Consider the following 18,982-nt stretch of genomic DNA (forward strand, 5'->3'; position numbering starts at 1 on the left):
AGTGGGTGAGTAATGTCCTGTTCTATTGTGTTTGCCATGCGTGAGATGGCCCTGTTGTTGAGTGCAGACACTGTCAGTGAGTCTATAGAAACATTTCCACTCATGGAAATGCTGGGCTGTGGGCTGCACCTTGTTGCATCAATCACAGATTCACTAACATCAAACTCAAAAACCTCAAAAAAGCCTGGCTTCCTTCTTCCTGTTAGTTCACTTGTTGTTTTTGTTCATTCTGAGCAACACGTTGTGGTTCATGTTTTTTTTTTTTTTTCAGTATGTGGTGGTTTTGATCAGCAGGCTCATGTTGAAGTGCTGCTGTATTGATCCGGCTTCCCATCACAGATCAATAAACCGATCACTATTCATAAACAGGTCACTATTATGAGCATTATATATACAATGACATCATTACAGTGGACTACAGTGTATGAGGGTTTTATTTGTCCAATTTCCTCTTCTTCTTTTTCTTCCTTCCTCGTTTTGAAGCCGTGAGTTAAAAGTTCACCCCCTGCCACACACACACACACACACACACACACACCCCTCCCACTCGCACTACCACCCAAAGTACATGAAACTTCTGCTTCCACATTATGAAGAATAATCTGCACATAGAAGCATGCTGACTGCAGAAACACACACCAACACATCTACAGGGGGAGAATATTTCTGAGGTCGTGGTTCCACATGAATGTTCATGTTCTCTGAGGAAGAACCTCTGAAACAAAACAAGGCAGGAAGACCACGGCTCTTTGAACAGACATCATGACTACGTGGTGATACAGTCACATCAGAGCCCTGATTAGTGATCTGACCTCACACACACACACTCACACACACACACACAGGTTTTGATTGGTAGGCAGTAGGTCAAAAGCTTTTAGCATCTGTTCCAAGCATAAGTCTGTGTTAACCAGCCAAACGTTAGGTGAGGAAAGGATCCTGGTGAAGGTTAGGAAAGGATCCTGGTGAAGGTTAGGAAAGGATCTCAGTGAAGATGAGGAAAGGATCCTGGTGAAGGTGAGGAAAGGATCCAGGTGAAGGTGAGGAAAGGATCCTGGTGAAGGTTAGGAGGAGGATCCCGGTGAAGGTGAGGAAAGGATCCCGGTGAAGGTGAGGAAAGGATCTCGGTGAAGGTTAGGAAAGGATCCTGGTGAAGGTTAGGAAAGGATCTCAGTGAAGGTGAGGAAAGGATCCTGGTGAAGGTGAGGAAAGGATCCAGGTGAAGGTGAGGAAAGGATCCTGGTGAAGGTTAGGAGGAGGATCCCGGTGAAGGTTAGGAAAGGATCCCGGTGAAGGTGAGAAAAGGATCCCGGTGAAGGTGAGGAAAGGATCCCGGTGAAGGTGAGGAAAGGATCCTGGTGAAGTTTAAGAAAGGATCTCGGTGAAGGTGAAGAAAGGATCCTGGTGAAGGTGAGGAAAGGATCCTGGTGAAGGTGAGGAAAGGATCCTGGTGAAGTTTAGGAAAAGCTGATGGCTGAGGTCAGCAAACTGAAATCAGAGTTTTCTGACTCCAAACGAACACGGTTCTTGTTTCAGACGGGACTGGATGGATCGCGGGTCTCTGGAGTGAAGGTCCGTGTGATCGGTCCAATCACACGGCACGTCTGGCTCCAGGGTCCCGTCTGATTGGTTGAGACAGACTGATAACAGGAACAGATGCTAACAGCCTCTGAGCCACTAGGAGGCGCAGCAGGGATCTGCTGACCCAAACCTGTGGGGGGTTTGGACTGATAACATCCAGTCAGGTGAGGTCAACGTCCAGTCAGGTGAGGTCAACGTCCAGTCAGGTGAGGTCAACGTCCAGTCAGGTGAGGTCAACGTCCAGTCAGGTGTCATTACCACAGCAGCAGCTCGGCTCCATTTAAAAAGCCTCTGTTTTGAAGCTCTGAAGCCTCGTTGCTCAGTCAGGAGGCGACTCGGCCTCGCTGCCCAGAGACTGAAGTCAAGACGAGCTGCGATAAAACCCCTGGTCTCTTATTTCCACGGCTCATTGTTTCTGCCTGCTGACAGGCCAGATGGTGGGGGAGGGGACGCTTCCACACTTCCACATTTAGTCAGAAAACAACGGGCGGCGTTCACACTAAAATGTAGAGCAAAGAGACGTTTAGTTACAACTCTCCCATAAACTCCACACAGGTTTCATGTTGTCTCCCATGTCCTTGTCTCCAGGTGGATTCCTCCTCACAGCGAGCCGACTGCATGTGGCTCAGTCTCGTCTGTGTCAGCCCACAACAGCTTCAACAGAGACACAAGGCAGGGGGCTTTTACTTTGGAAGAACACTTTGCTCTCTGAGTTAAAGCTGATCAAAACCTTTGGAGGAATTAAATAAACTCTGGAGTTTGGGCTGATGGAGACACTGAAGTGCTGGATGTTTTTTTATGCTCTGAATTACAGAAACTTTCTGTTGCTCAGTTTAATTCAGATTCCTTCCTGCAGTTTCGAGTGGGGGAGGGGCCGCTGCTCTGTTTAAACACTTCCTGTTGACAAGAAAACACCTGCAGCTGAACAGAGACATCAAACTGAGTGCAGCCTGGACACAGTGGATTCCCTGGTTAGGGTTAGGGTTCATTTCAGGGGAGTTTCCTTAAAGAAAAAGAAAGCACCAGCTCCCTCTGTGTGACTCAGTGTGTTTCCTCTCAGTTTCCCCAGAAGAAGAGCTGGAGTCTCTGAGGAGAGGACAGCGAGCGTCTCCTGTCTCAGCTCAGCAGCCACAGTTTAACATTCAAAGTCACTGCAGACAGTCTGAGCCTGTTTAGTGCCTGGGACAAAGTTACAGGTATACTAGAGGTGGGACCATGTGGATGATATTCCGGTCAAAGAATGTTCCATGGAGGATGGTCAGGTTTATGGATTTATTTAGAAGAATTATGGGTTTGTGTGTGTCTGTGTGTGTGGTCTGAGAAAGATAAAATTAAGATATAAATAGATCTAAACACACACACACACACACACGTCAGGCTGAACTGGTTTTTATTTCAGGAAGCATCAACCAGCAAATCAAGTCAAAGTTTTTGAGAAAAACGTTTCTCTTCCACAGCCTTGAGGTCTGTTCAACATGTGCATTACAGCGTACTGCTAGGTGCTTTACAGAACAAATGATAAATGAATCATAAAAAACCTGAGAAAATATGAATGACAAAGTATTTACATTATAAATGAATTTACAGCAAAGTCAAGAAAAACTTCAGACACAGGAAGAATCCCAGCCTCTATCACTACAGATGTCCAGGTAGACGGTGTCAATAAAGTCTGTTCAAACCAGATGAATGAAGCAGAGAAGCTGCATCTCTCCTGCTGCTGAAGGATGCCAAGTCATGGTTATCGAGTCATGACTCATCGTGTGGCTTCACTCACTCACAGGCTTGGTCGGTGATGGTTCAGTGTTCACTGTGTGCTGCACCACTTCACTGCTCTTACATCACATTTAGTGGATTATTCTCAAATAATCAGGAGAGATGCATAAAGTAAACAAGACAACAATATAAGGATTCACAGATAACACATGAACAATCAATTAGACATTAGCTCATTAACATAATATTTATTATTATTATTATTATTATTAACCTTTTTTTAACCAGGTAAGTCCCACTGAGATTAAAAATCTCTTTCTCAAGAGAGACCTGGCCAAGACAGTCAGCAGCACAAACACAAAGTTACAGACAGAGACATGACAGCAAGAATTAAAATCACAAGAGAAAATCACTACAATAAAGACAATACAACAACACAACAGTACAATACAACCACGTCAAAAGATGAATAAGACACAGCTTTCTGGGAGACTAATATAAACACTGATGTGCTAAAAACAACAACATTCAATGGACCTCAATTCACGATCTCTCATTACTGATTTAAAAACATTCATTGACACCAAGTCCTTTAGTTTTAGTTCACTCTGCAACAAATTCCATGTCGAGGGAGCAGAATAACTGAAAGCTCTCTTCCCAATTTCAGTCTGGACATTTGGGACAGAGAGCAGAAAGACTTCCTGTGAACGCAGAGAGTACAATCCGATGTTTTTCTGTGCAATGAGATAACATAGACAGAGCGGAAGCAGCTCAAGAATAGTCTCATAAATAAAAATGCACCAATGTGTGAACCTACGGGTCGCCAGAGCTGGCCAACCTACCCGAGCATATAATTCACAGTGGTGAGTCACAGCTTTAGAGTTTGTAATGAACCTCAAGGATGCATGGTACACTGTGTCAACCACATGAAGACACTGACCAGAGGCATGCATATATAAAACATCACCATAATCCAATACAGGTAAAAAGGTGGCAGCGACAAGACGCTTTTTTGCATCAAAAGAGAAACACAGCCTGTTACGAAAATAGAAACCTAATTTTAGCCTTAGCTTCCTGACCAGGTACTGAACATGTGGTTTAAAACTGAGAGAGTCATCAAGTAAGATATCCAGGTATTTGTAAGACTTGACAACCTCAATCTCTTTTCCATTAGCTGTAGTTACCACAGGTACACTGGCACTTGACTTAGAGTTGGTAAACAACATGAGCTTCAGAACAAGTTTCAGCTCGCACAACGTATTTTGCAGAACAGAAAAGGCATTTTGCAAGTGATGAACTGCATGAGTTGCTGCACTGGAATAGATGACAGTGTCATCAGCATAAAGATGCAAGGTAGCATTGGATACATTTTGACCCAGATTATTTACATAAATTGTAAACAAAAGAGGTCCCACCTTTAAGAACAGAAATAGTTTTAGAGCTTAGACCGTCAAATCTGATGCACTGAGTTCGTTTAGTGAGATAATTTGAAAACCAAGCAACTGAATCTTCTGAGAGTCCAGATTGCAGCAGTCTAAGTTTTAAGTTAGTTAAGTTCTGATAAATCCTTGTGAACTTCCTGCACAGAGAAGGGCACAAATTAAAAGACTGACCAGAATACAGTGGCACATCAGCGCTGGAATTCACAGATGCAGAGCAAGCAGAGTCAAACAGGTAGCCAGAAGACACAAAATGCTAATTAAAACAATTCAAAATATCCATTTTGTCATGTATAGCAACATAATCTAATCTAATATCTAACAGTTGTTTCTCCATTAAATGTTCATCAGCTTCCATGTAAAATTTGATTAGGCCTGCATGTTAAGTAACGGTCTGTAGCAGTTACGTCTCCTTTGGTTCCTCATCTGTTCCCCGGTAACACTTCAAAATGTTGTGGACGTTGTAAAGCAGCAGCTACTCAACTGAAAGCAGAGGTGAGTTCAAGGACATTATTATACCAACTATTATACTGACCAGAACAACTAGACTTTATATAAACATTGCACAAAAAGTAAGGCAATTTGTGTTTGGTAGATTATGTCTTTGTTGTAACAATGCTTCTTGGCAATAAATCTCATACTGTTGGAAAGCCTGTTTAATTCCCTTTAAAATGGAGCCACATTTGTAAGGAACATGCATTTGTGGGATGAGCAGCAGATGAGCACCAAATCTTCTCTGCCAATGCCAAACAGCTGATTCTGCTATTGACTCTTGTTTGGTGTTTGGTGGATTGGATGATGGAAGTTTGAAGAAGCAAGACATATTGGCCAGCCAAATCCACTGACCACTTTACTGCTGTTCTCCCACACCTTCACTGGTGACTGGTCCACCACCACACTGACCTGAAGGTCCTTCTCTCATGTGAAGCCCGACACAACCTGACATCAGCCGAGCCGACCCCGCTGGCCTCCTCCACCCGACTCACACACAGCTACAGTTCAGCTGAGGCAGCATCTGGATCCAGAACCACAACACACTCCTGACACACTCCTGCTTTCAGCTGAAGAGCTCATACAACCTCACTGCACACCTGTCTGTGTTCTACACTTGCTTTTTGTTTTCTGTACATCACAACAGCCACAGCAGAAGAAAACCCAACAACCACTGCCAGTACAGGAACTACAGCTGCTGCAACATGATCACTCCCAGCAGGTTCATCAAGGTCATTCGCAGAGTCTTGACTCATTTTGTCTCCATCTGAAGCATCTGAAACAACAAAATCAAAGACAAAGGGTTAGGGTTAGGGTTCCCAGAATAAATTATTCCTGTTCCAGTTAAACTCACCTGGATCTACAACCTCCAGGCTGATGATGCTCATGGGATCAGTTTTAATAATGGCTCTCTTTCTGCGTTCTTCACCAGCAGCTATATAGTGACACTCGTATGTTCCACTGTCCTCCTTCGTCACGTTCTTCAGAATCACAGACAGGTCACCGTTCTTCATCTCTTTGTCTTTCAGCTCCACCCGGTTCTCAAAAGATGGATGCTGGACGTCTGAGTCAATGTGTCCGTCTCGGTAGAAGAAGACAGGTTCTAGTTCCTTCAGGTCAGTTCTGCTCCACTCTGCTGCTGCGATGTCGACATCATCAGGAGCCTGACAGATCAGGGTGACATCGTCTCCAGGTCGAGCTTTCTCCTTCAGGACTAAAGGACGATGGAAAAACAAACCCAGAACAGAAAAGTTAACAACACAGATCTTCAAAAAGATTCCAGTTTCTGTCGCTCAGAAGCCGTCGGCTCATTAGTTTTAACATCAGCCCCATTCACAAATAAGCACGAGTGTGAAATTTGTGTGAAATTTATTTATTAGGATAAACCCCTTGAGATGCATCATCTCATTTTTGAGGGGGTCCAGACATACTGTATAAACAAACATGGACTCAACAATACACAAAAACAAACAATGGACAAAAACAAAACAATACAATGACAAATAATAACAAAAAAAAACAAAACAAAATAAAGTAAAAAACATAAAACAAAAGACAGACCACACTTAACATCATGATGACATTAGGACAATACAACCATAAGAAGGCCACAACGGCCAACACTGAAACAACAGCAAATAATGTATATGATAAATTCACCAAATTTATCATATATCAGGTTTAGATTTCAATTTTTGCTTGGTACCAAATATCATGATGTAGGATTTTGATTTATTAAGAAGAAGTTTATTACAAAATAAGCATTCCTGAACTGAGGTGAAATCAGGTCAAGGTCGATGACCAGAGCCGGAGTCCGCTGAAGGCAGTGACATTATCAGCTTCATGTCCTGGCTCATCCCGCAGATCCTGGGGTGAGATGCCTTTCCCACTCCGGTGATCATCGAGAGGGCGCACAGGTACCCGACGGCCCGGCAAAGTGATCGACCCCGCCCCTGATCTATTACGATCAAGCTGCGGAATTTCCAGGACAAGAAAATTCTTTGCCTTGCCTTTGCCTTGTCTTTCTTGAGCTGCTTCACCCGTACGACCAACTCCTCTACATTGTCCTCGTTTGCCCCAACACGTTGTTCTAACATGTGGACTTGTTCTCCCAAAGTTGTCATGGAATTTTGAATGCTGGTTAGACTACATTGAATAGGATTCACTTTGGAATCAAAGTGAGAAAGCATGTCCTTCTTGCTCTGCTGAATGGCGTCCCACAAAGTTCGCAGAGACATGCTTCCCTCCATGGCAGCAAATGCAAAAATTAAACAGATCCAGCAGCAGTTTAGATCACTTTAAGCACTGGTTGACTTAAACAAGGACAGTCCGTTTAAAACATGAGGATCAGTGACAAAAAGAAGGCAAATAAAGCTTCTTTTACTAGCAACAAGCAGACGAGCTAGAGACACGTTCACTCACACTGTGGCCATCTTGGAGTGTGTGCAGTTTATACAAGTCATTTGTAAGTGCAGAGAACATCCATCATATCTACAGTCTGTACAGTAAAACCTGCAGCTGAACTCCCCTCTGTGCTGAGCTGTGAACATAAACCCTCTGAGAATAATCATCCTGTCATCACAACTTTATTGTCCTCTGCTTCTAGATTGGTCATTTCTGTCTTCCTGATACAAAAGTGGAGGCTGGAGTAGAATCTGGGTTTCATTACATTTTCAGAAAAACAAACTGTATATGATTGTTTGATCATCAAACATGATGTGATTGTTCTCATCGGTTTCAGTGAAGGTGATGAAGTGCAGGTTTGGACATGTGACAGCAGGCCCATGCACACAGGACTGGACTGGAACCAGCAGGACGACTGGCTGATGATCCCCCATGAAACCTGACCGGACAGAGAGGACAGAGAGTTCCCCCTCAGCAAATCAAGACACATCCGACCGTCCCAGTGACTCATCTCACATAGTTTCTGGTCGACTCTCCTGCTAAACCTTCCCAAGAAGCAGCAAAAACACCAGCGGCATTATCATTTTATTCATGCACCCTTCCTCTAAGCAGGACGTCCTGTGAGACATGAAAGGTCTTTAACTAGAGACCTGACTAAGTGAGCAGCAGCAGCTCCAGCAGAGCCTCACAAACCTCATGTGCAACCAGGAGCAGCAGCTCTTATTTGCCGGCAGCTCTTATTTGCATCCACATAAGAACTGCCCCCTCTCTTACCCATTTTAAGTCATTGTTGAAGACTCATCTCTTTTCCTTGGCCTTCCCTTCATGATGTGCATGTTTTTATCCCAACATGATTTTTGTTTCTCCTTGTTCTATCTTTTTTTTTTTTTAATCTTTTATCCTTTATCTGTTAATCTTTTCTTTATCTTTTATCTTTTGTATTGTAACAATCAACCTCATTGTATAGGGATAATTACAAAAAATACACGGGATAATTCTTATGGACAAATTAAATGATATGTTTGATTGTACTGTACTGTACTATGAGATAAAGGACAGAAACAGAACTATGTTCACATTGCATATGTATTTTTTCAGGAAAAGAAAGAAAAATCCAAAACATAAACTCTCACCCATAACCGGCAAACCATATAACAAGCACAGCTCAAAGTCCGTATGTGAAACACCAGCCGCGTTTCATTGTCCATTCTCCGGGTATCATCACATCGCAAGAAAATCACGTCCAAACAAAAAAAAAAAAAACACAAGCGCCAACTGCTGCCTGATTCCACTCTGCAAAAATGAGTCCGGTAAAGAAAAAACATTAAATGTCCAAAACACGGTCTTTGAACGGACGTCTCCGTTAGAAAAAAGAAAAAGTAAATAAATTTAAGCATTATTACACTCGAGGGTGTGCTTGACCGTTATTATTGTCACGACAGTGATGCGGCCAGGAACGAGGCGCTTGCGCCGAGTTCCGTTAGCATCACTGAAGTGATGCTAACGTTTCAGTGGAAATCTGAGAGATCTGACGTTAACTAGTCCCTGTCAGCCAGCCAACTTGGACTTACCATGTTTTCTAGACATCGTGATTTCCCAAAACTGAATAAATACCACAGATAGATAGCAAAAAAACTGCTCTGATAGCTCAATCATGTTGTTACTAGAATATCCGCTGGAAAAAAATATTTTTTTCATGGACTGATAGTTATAGCTACTTCTGCCGACTTCTCAGTCATTTTAATTATATAATCTAACAGGTGCCGTGACAGCGACTCAGCAGCATAGCTGATCTTTAGTCTATCTACAACCATGTTATATGAACAGGTAGGCTATATTTAAATATAGGCTACTGCTTTCCAGTGTCGGCACCACAACAAACAATTTTTTCATAAACTCACCGGCAGATGTTTTATTTCAGCTGGCGGTGTGTCACTCCAGTTTAACGCCAGCTCCGATTAATGTGGCTAAGCAGCAAAAGTAGCCTAACAGTAAGCAGTCACATTAAGGCTGAACAGAGTTATATAATTTCAACCCTACCTTTCAGGGGCTTTTGCTAATCACCTTTTCAGGCTGTTATCAATTTACCTCTGAAATAAAGACGACAGTTTTCACAGATGTGTTGCTTTATTAAATGTTCACTTCAGTGTACAGATGCAAACAAATTGACAAATTAATTCAATCAATGGCCTAGGCAACTCATAAAGACTAAACAAATTAATAACGATTAATAGGCTAATTAATAACTGATAACATTAACACATTAATAACAAGAAAAAAGCTATAGCCGCACATCTCCGTGGAAAATCTTACAGGTACTGTCCGTGGTGCTGAATCTGCATTTCATTCTCTATTGTAGAAATTAAAGCTCCATAAAATTCACGGAGGATCTTGTTTAGCTCTTCTTTCTTTACAGGTGAGAAATCAGCTGTTTGCCCGGTGTTTGTCAGGTAGTCTTGTAGACATTTGACGGCCCAACACGTTGACCGGGCCGTACCGGCTTCATTTCCTGACCTCTCCAGCTGATCCAGCTCTTCACTCGTCACTCTCGCGTATCTCTCCTTTTTCTCTTCTGTCTTGTCTTCCTCGTTCAGCCGTTTATCCAAACTTAGGTCGCCAAATAAATCAAAACTGACAACAAAACGGTCCAGTATGTAGACTAACAAAGTTGACAGCGGCTTTTGATGCGGGTTTCCAGTGAAACGTTTCTTGTTGCCATGGAAACCACACAGACTCGGGCAATAACATTGCCGGGCGGAGTAATATTTTCAGTGAAGAGGTTTTTTTTCATTTGAGCACGGCTAGCCGTGCTCAATTGCTCATTTGAGCACATTCTAAACATCTGATTGACCAATCAGATTGCTCGGTCGGATCTACGTGTTGTATAATGGGTCATTATTATACCGGATGGGATTATATAATTACATTTTTCTAACAGGAGTTTTTTTTTTTTTATTTATACATTTACATGAGAAAAATAAATAAAACAAACTCTTTCCTGCCTTATGTGGCGGTGCTACAGTATCTCAATTTTTATTTTTGACTTGAAATTATTCTGTTCTTAGTATATCTTATATTAGCATATTTGGGAATTTCCTTCGGGATGAATAAAGTATCTATCTATCTATCTATCTATCTATCTATCTATCTATCTATCTATCTATCTATTTTACTAATTCTGTACTCTGTGAAGCACTCTGGTCAACCTCTGTTGTTTTTAGATGTTCTATAAAAAAAAAAAAAAAAAAAAAAAAAAAAACTTGACTTGATCGGAAATGACAAAGAAAGTGAACTCTCTCTCTCTCTCTCTCTCTCTCTCTCTCTCTCTCACACACACACACACACACACACACACACACACACACACTCACTCACCTTTAGAGGAAGCAGCCAGGTGACAGATCAGGGAGCTCAGAGCCAGGAGGGAGGCAGCGCTGAGAGAAGCCATGAGAGCGGAGATCTGCCTCTGAGTGTGTGTGTGTGTGTGTGTGTGTGTGTGTGTGTGAGTGTGGTTTTGTCTGTATGTGTGTGTGTGTGTGTGTGACTGTGGCTGTGTCTGTGTGTCTTGCTGCTTTCTGAAGCTCCTCTTATATGGAGGCGTGCCTCTGGGTCACGTGATTTACAAGCAGCAGCTCTGGTGGTGCGTTCAGGTGCTCTCAGTGTTTCAGTTTAATTCAGTTCCAGTGTAAAGTTTGTCCACAGCTTCTCCTTCAGTGTTTTCTCTTTGTTTTGATTCTGTTCCACATTGAACTGCAGATTAACACTGAACACACCAAACTGAGAAAGAACACAACTAAACACAAGGTTTTCACAATAAAACTGAAGAGGTGGGTCCAAACCTGACTGGTAACATCAAAAACACAACTGAACACACACACACACACACACACACACACTGAATTACAGGGACTGTGTTCATGATTTTTATGGAGCTGAAAGAATCTCTTGATGAAAAATATTTTCCAGCTCAGTAGAGGCTCAGGTGGGAGAGGGCGCACAGCCACAGGTGGGAGAGGGCGCCCTCTGCAGGTTCAGAGGAGAACTGCAAGAGTGAGAGAGAAAATAACTACAAACTTTTTTCAAAGTAAGATCTTGTTGAAGGTCCGAGCTCAGCTTGTTGGTGATCTAAGAACTCAGAGACGTAAAAGCAGAGTTGGTTTTGTTTTCATGGAATGAGCATGTGTGTGTGTGTGTGTGTGTGTGTGTGTGTTCATTACACACATTACTCATTACATACATTACTCACTACACATACACTATATTACCAAAAGTATTCGCTCACCCATTCAAATGATCAGAATCAGGTGTCCTAATCACTTGGCCTGGCCACAGGTGTATAAAATCAAGCACTCAGGCATGCAGACTGTGAAACAAGACATTTGTGAAAGAATGGGCCGCTCTCAGGAGCTCAGTGAATTCCAGCGTGGAACTGTCATAGGATGCCACCTGTGCAACAAATCCAGTCGTGAAATTTCCTCGCTCCTAAATATTCCACAGTCAACTGTCAGCTCTATTATAACAAAATGGAAGCGTTTGGGAACAACAGCAACTCAGCCACGAAGTGGTAGGCCACGTAAAGTGACGGAGAGGGGTCAGCGGATGCTGAAGCGCATAGTGCAAAGAGGTCGCCGACTTTCTGCACAGTCAATTGCTACAGAGCTACAAACTTCATGTGACCTTCAGATTAGCCCAAGTACAGTACGCAGAGAGCTTCATGGAATGGGTTTCCATGGCCGAGCAGCTGCAGCCAAGCCACACATCACCAAGTGCAATGCAAAGCGTCGGATGCAATGGTGTAAAGCACGCCGCCACTGGCCTCTAGAGCAGTGGAGACGCGTTCTCTGGAGTGATGAATCACGCTTTTCCATCTGGCAATCTGATGGACGAGTCTGGGTTTGGAGGTTGCCAGGAGAACGGTACATTTCAGACTGCATTGTGCCGACTGTGAAATTTGGTGGAGGAGGAATTATGGTGTGGGGTTGTTTTTCAGGAGCTGGGCTTGGCCCCTTAGTTCCAGTGAAAGGAACTTTGAATGCTTCAGGATACCAAAACATTTTGGACAATTCCATGCTCCCAACCTTGTGGGAACAGTTTGGAGCGGGCCCCTTCCTCTTCCAACATGACTGTGCACCAGTGCACAAAGCAAGGTCCATAAAGACATGGATGACAGAGTCTGGTGTGGATGAACTTGACTGGCCTGCACAGAGTCCTGACCTGAACCCGATAGAACACCTTTGGGATGAATTAGAGCGGAGACTGAGAGCCAGGCCTTCTCGACCAACATCAGTGTGTGACCTCACCAATGCGCTTTTGGAAGAATGGTCAAAAATTCCTATAAACACTCTCCTCAACCTTGTGGACAGTCTTCCCAGAAGAGTTGAAGCTGTAATAGCTGCAAAAGGTGGACCGACATCATATTGAACTCTATGGGTTAGGAATGGGATGGCACTTCAGTTCCTATTATGAGTAAAGGCAGGTGGTATACGAATACTTTTGGTGAGCGAATACTTTTGGTAATATAGTGTACACACTCACACACCCCTCCCCCTTGCACTATCGCCCAAAATACATGAAACTCCACTTCTGCATCTACATTATGAGGACTAATCTGCACATAGAAGCATGCTGACCACAGAAACACACACCAACACATCTACAGGGGGAGAATATCTCTGAGGTCGTGTTTCTGTACGAATGTTCATGTTCTCCGAGGAACAACCTCTGAAACAACTCGAGGCAGGAAGCCCACGGTTCTTTGAACAGGCATCATGACTACGTGGTTATGCTGACTGCCATCTGGAAACAGTCCTCATCTGACCTCACACACACACACACACACACACACACACACACACAGGTTTTGATTGGTAGGCAGTAAGTCAAAAGCTTTTAGCATCTGTTCCAAGCATAAGTCTGTGTTAGCCAGTCAAACGTTAGGTGAGGAAAGGATCTCGGTGAAGGTGAGGAAAGGATCCTGGTGAACAAACTAAAGTCTAGATTTTGTCTCCCATGTCCTTGTCTCCAGGTGGATTCCTCCTCACAGCGAGCCGACTGCATGTGGCTCAGTCTCGTCTGTGTCAGCCCACAACAGCTTCAACAGAGCCACGAGGCAGGGGGCTTTTACTTTGGAGGAACACTTTGTATGCGCTGCTCTCTGAGTTAAAGCTGATCAAAACCTTTGGAGGAATTAAATAAACTCTGGGGTTTGGGCTGATGGAGACACTGAAGGGCTGGATGTTTTTTTATGCCCTGAATTGCAGGAACTTTCTGTCGCGTAGTTTGACTCAGTTTCCTTCCTGCAGTTTCGAGTGGGGGAGGGGCTGCTGCTCTGTTTAAACACTTCCTGTTGAGGAGAAAACGCCTGCAGCTGATCAGAGATATCAAACTGAGTGCAGCCTGGACGCAGTGGATTCCCTGGTTAGGGTTAGGGTTCATTTCAGGGGAGTTTCCTTAGTGTCTCAGTGTGTTTCCTCCCAGCTTCCCCAGAAGAAGAGCTGGAGTCTCTGAGGAGAGGACAGCGAGCGTCTCCTGTCTCAGCTCAGCAGCCACAGTTTAACATTCAAAGTCACTGCAGACAGTCTGAGCCTGTTTAGTGCCTGGGACAAAGTTAGAAAGAAAGAACCAAAAAAAACAAAAAAAACTGAGTATCCCCTCATTACACATGTTTGATCTGACTTGAATATAATCTATATAAAATAAAACGTCAGCTCCTGTCAGAATGAAGTGTGTGGAACAGAAAACACAGAAGGGACTTTTGCCTTTTGGCCTACATTTGAAATTCAAAACCCTCCTTATCAACTGCAAACACAACCCTGCCCTGTGGCTGTGAGTCTCCACCCACCCACCCAAACACACACACACACACACACACACACACACACACACACACACACACACACACACACACACATGACTGAGGTTTTTTGAGGTCACTCATCAGCAGCCTCAGTTGAGCTTTTACTTTCACAATAAAGTTATTGTTTTTAATCTTTAGCTTTGAGTGTGTCAGCTCCTGGTTATTCTCCCGGCCGGTGAAGGCTGATGTATGAAGGCAGCTCACTCAGCTTCCCCTGCTGATGACTGGGAGCTTCCCAGTACAGCCCCAGTCTTTACTGGTGGCCACTGAGGAGCAGTGAGGAACAAACGTCTAAAAATCTGTTTGAACTGCACTGTGACTTTTAGTTCTGTGATCATTTGAGCTGAAACCTGCAGGTCTGACAGTCATTCACACGTTTATTAAATTAAATTTTAATTATTCATATAGCCCAGAATCACAAGTTACAAATTTGGTGCAAAGGGCTTTACAGGAAATACAACATCCTCTGTCCTTAGACCCTCACACTTCCTGCCAACGTGACTGACAGCAGCAGTTACATTTTCCTGGAAATCAGGAAGTGTCAAGGAAGTCCAAGTTTCTGTTCAACATGTGCATTACAGCGTACTGCTAAGTGCTTTACAGAATAAATGATAAATGAATAAACACACACACACACACACACACACACACACACACACACACACTTACAAGCTGAAGGTGCTACTAAACCTCATGTGATGAATCTGCCTCGTTCTTTAAAACTGTTGAACTTAAAGCCAGAAAAAGTGAGGAAGTGAGGACAGAATTAAAATGTTTGCTCCCATAAACTCCACACCAGTTTCATGTTGTCTCCCGTGTCCTTGTCTCCAGGTGGATTCCTCCTCACAGCGAGCCGACTGCATACGGCTCAGTCTCGTCTGTGTCAGCCCACAACAGCTTCAACAGAGCCACAAGGCAGGGGGCTTTTACTTTGGAAGAACACTTTGTATGTGCTGCTCTCTGAGTTAAAGCTGATCAAAACCTTTGGAGGAATTAAATAAACTCTGGGGTTTGGGCTGATGGAGACACTGAAGGGCTGGATGGTGGTTTTTGCTCTGAATTGCAGAAAATCTCCATTGCACAGTATAATTTAGTTTCCTTCCTTCAATTGTGCGCAGGGGAGGGGTTCGCTCTGCTCTCTGTTAACCCCCTTCCTGTTGACGAGAAAATGTCTGGAAGCTGAACCGAGATAGATATCAAACGAGGTGCAGCCTGGATGCACGTGTGGTCACAGAGTGGGAGATAGAGGAGATATCTAAACACACACACACACACACCACACCCACAAACCCAACACACACAAAGAGGGGAGGAGAGAGAGAGAGAGTGCCCACTAAAGCCCGGCCCATGACGGAGTGGTGTGTGTGTGGTAGATGGTGTGGTTACAGAAAGAGGCTGTGCGGAGGGGCCTTTAACCCAATAAAGCCTGAAACTATGAAAGAATTGGCAGCAAATTAAATTGTTTGGGGACAAACTGAAGACCCTTTATTTTATTCCTATAACAAAAAAAATAAAAAAAAAAAAAAAAAAAAAAATATATATATATCTATATAATATCCTATATTATATATACTATATATATTTATATAATTAATATAATATATATTAGATATAAATTAATATATTACAAAACCCTTTCTGGTGTATGATATATGATATGTACTTGAAGTGCCAATGGCCACATTGTCCCGCACAAACACGCTCCTTATCCCAAATGTGGCTTGTCAGCCTATCAACATGTACATTACAGCACACTGCTAAATGCTTTATAGAATAAATTATACATGACTCATAAAGAATCTTCTTTTATTAACATGCATGTACAAATAAAATGAATACAGGTTATATATACACACACACACACACACACACACACACACACCCTGCTGTCTGTTATGCTCACAGTCCCCTGCACACTGATACAACTTGTACTTTCTATTTTATTTTACACTTTATTGCTGCTGTATATGTACAATCATGTATGTGACAAATAAAAATCTTGAATAAAAATGTTACACACACACTAACAAGCTGAAGGTGCTACTAAAGCTCATGTGATGAATCTGCCTCGTTCTTTAACACTGTTGAACTTAAAGCCAGAAGAAAAGAGGAAGTGAGGACAGATTTCAAACCTGAAGTATCACCTGGTCAGCTCACACCTGTCCAGGTAGACGGTGTCAATAAAGTCTGTTCAAAGCAGATGAATGAAGCAGAGAAGCTGCAGCTGGAAGTTCAGATGAACACAGAGTCAGAAGTCATTATCACATCATGCACTCTTAAAAGTGCTGGGTTATTTCTATAACCACATTGCTGGGTTGATTTCGCTGGGTCATAATTCTGGGTTATTTGGGAACTGCAAACACACTGATGGGTTGTACATGCTGAGTCAAAGGGGTTATTGGGGCTTCAATTGCAGTTGAACACCTGCCTGGGTTATTTTTAACCCAGAGGTTGCTTTATTCATTTTCCTGCTTCTGAATCTTTCTGGAACCATCTTTTTTATCACCATCTTCAAACACATGGTATGTAAACATATATTTCATTGCTATATTTTACCTATATTTATATTAGGAGAGACTGGGATCGATTCGACCATTTCGACTTACTGCCTGAAAATGTGATGCTCCGCCCTGAACAAATTATGTGAATTCTCGTCATATTCATTAAATCAGCTAAAACAAATGTTGTGTTCTACTCGTTTATGGTATTTTAGTATGCATATTGTCTATCATTAGCCTAAATGTTTGGATGAATTTAGTACAAAAGGACCCCAATGGAAACAAGCCATATGCTTTCTCTTGGATTAATCCTTTTAGCAGACCTTGTATTTTATTGTATTGTACTTTCCTGTGCTTGTCCATGCAAACTGTTAATTAAGTATTTAATTAATCAATCAATAACTACTTTAGTAGCTATAAAGTGGCCTGAACTATAGCTTTGGTTTCGTGTGCAAAATTATTAGATCTACAAACTTCACTTCAGTGTAGCTGTTGGTTTGGGATCTAATACAGAGCTATTGGCCCAGCATGCAGTTTGCACGCGCACACACTCACTGGCAGGAGGAAGTGCGCGGTCTGTGGTGCATACACAAAGTTGCTGCTACACACTGTTGCGTTCACTCGGCACACCGAATAGATTTATTCATTTATGAAAGGTAAGTTTTAGGTTTATTTATTTAATACATTAATCTTTAAACTTAACAACCACGCAAGTTTATTTTTAAGAGTGAGTGACCGAAGTCACCGAACCAAATGTCAACTTTCATTATTTAAGCCCGCCTAGACTTAAGTTATTTTAGTAAAGCCCGCCTGAAATATATGTCCATCTTGCAGCCTTCATCTGCATCGCAAGTGAAGAAGGTTCATCAGATTTGGGACGACGGCAATCGTGAGTTTGCTTTTATTACCTTTATTACTGGTATTAAACTACTAATGCTATGTTAAACTAGCCTAGCATTGTTTTAGCATCGATGCTAGCACACGACCAGATCGTCTTGTCTTATTCTATTCTTACCCCTCCCTCCCCCCGAGAGCGAGACCTTCCCAGACGTTAACGGACGCTACCGGCGCCCAGTATAATAAAAAAATATTTTATGTAATATAAAAATTTTTATATGGATAAAATCTTGTTTGAATTAAAAAGCCGTGGCACCGGTCGGCTCCAGGAGCCCGGCCTCGCCCACCCAGTCAGGTCTGCCAGATCTGACAGGTGAGCGCGCACACATACATATATGCCATATATACCTTTCATTATAAATCAACTTTTGTTCATATGCGCAGCAGCAGCACAACAACGGACACTGACACAGATAACATGGTTGATTATTGACTGCGCAATGCACTTGTTTTTGCGGTCGTGCCGCCCCCCACGTGACATGAAAAAATGCCACCCAAAAAAACTAAACTCCTACATTCCAAGTGAATTTTTGGGAACCCCTGCTATACAGCCTGGATAAAATTACATTTTATTCAATAAAGCACGTTATGCAGCTTTAACATGAGAATATCAAGGTAGCTAAGGTTACAATAAATAAATGTCAAGTCATTGCACTGTTAAATTCTAATCTACTTAATCTTATTTCATTCTAGTCATGTGATGGTTGCACTATGGACACGTTTGTCTCAGAGACCCTGACTGCATGGCAACTGGAGAACTTGATCGAGACATTTAGAGGTAAATTATTATCATTATTATTAGTATTATTATTATTGTTGTTATTATGACAGGTTATATTGCAAGTAACTACTGTCTAATTTACAGGTGGGAACCAACATGGTGGAGTACCTACAAACGGCAGAGACTCAACCGTTCCCACACGTTTTGTGTCTTGGTGATGAAACGACAACGAGCCAGGCCTTCACCATTGTCTCACAGAGCGCCATTGAAGCGGACACCTTGCTGGGTGCAGTAGACCTTTGTTTTTAGGCTTTCTTTGTTTCTTTCTTTGTTTTTGACCTGAATTACACAAAGCAGTGACATGTTTAAATAACTTATTTTC

General features: G+C 42.6%; 2 protein-coding genes and 1 long non-coding RNA gene across 5 annotated transcripts in view; 2 read left to right on the plus strand and 1 right to left on the minus strand.

Moving 5' to 3' along the window:
- Positions 1-18,982, plus strand: part of LOC115376961 (high affinity immunoglobulin gamma Fc receptor I-like) — a 54,189-nt gene that overhangs the window by 19,390 nt on the left and 15,817 nt on the right. The gene's annotated exons all lie outside the window — the stretch shown is intronic.
- The window catches only part of LOC115376720 (programmed cell death 1 ligand 1-like), a 35,000-nt gene continuing 21,431 nt past the window's right edge, over positions 5,414-18,982 (minus strand). For all 3 annotated transcript variants that reach the window (XM_030076487.1, XM_030076488.1, XM_030076486.1), the window contains one exon: positions 5,414-5,787. The gene's annotated coding sequence lies outside the window, so the exon portion shown is untranslated. The remainder of the gene's footprint in view (positions 5,788-18,982) is intronic.
- LOC115376758 (uncharacterized) lies at positions 17,815-18,878 on the plus strand. Its single transcript, XR_003929851.1, has 3 exons — positions 17,815-17,871; positions 18,573-18,657; positions 18,745-18,878. It is a non-coding gene; the product is annotated as an uncharacterized LOC115376758 (long non-coding RNA).

The sequence above is a fragment of the Myripristis murdjan genome, chromosome 18 (genome assembly GCF_902150065.1).
Source record: "Myripristis murdjan chromosome 18, fMyrMur1.1, whole genome shotgun sequence".
Classification (NCBI taxonomy): Eukaryota; Metazoa; Chordata; class Actinopteri; order Holocentriformes; family Holocentridae; genus Myripristis; species Myripristis murdjan.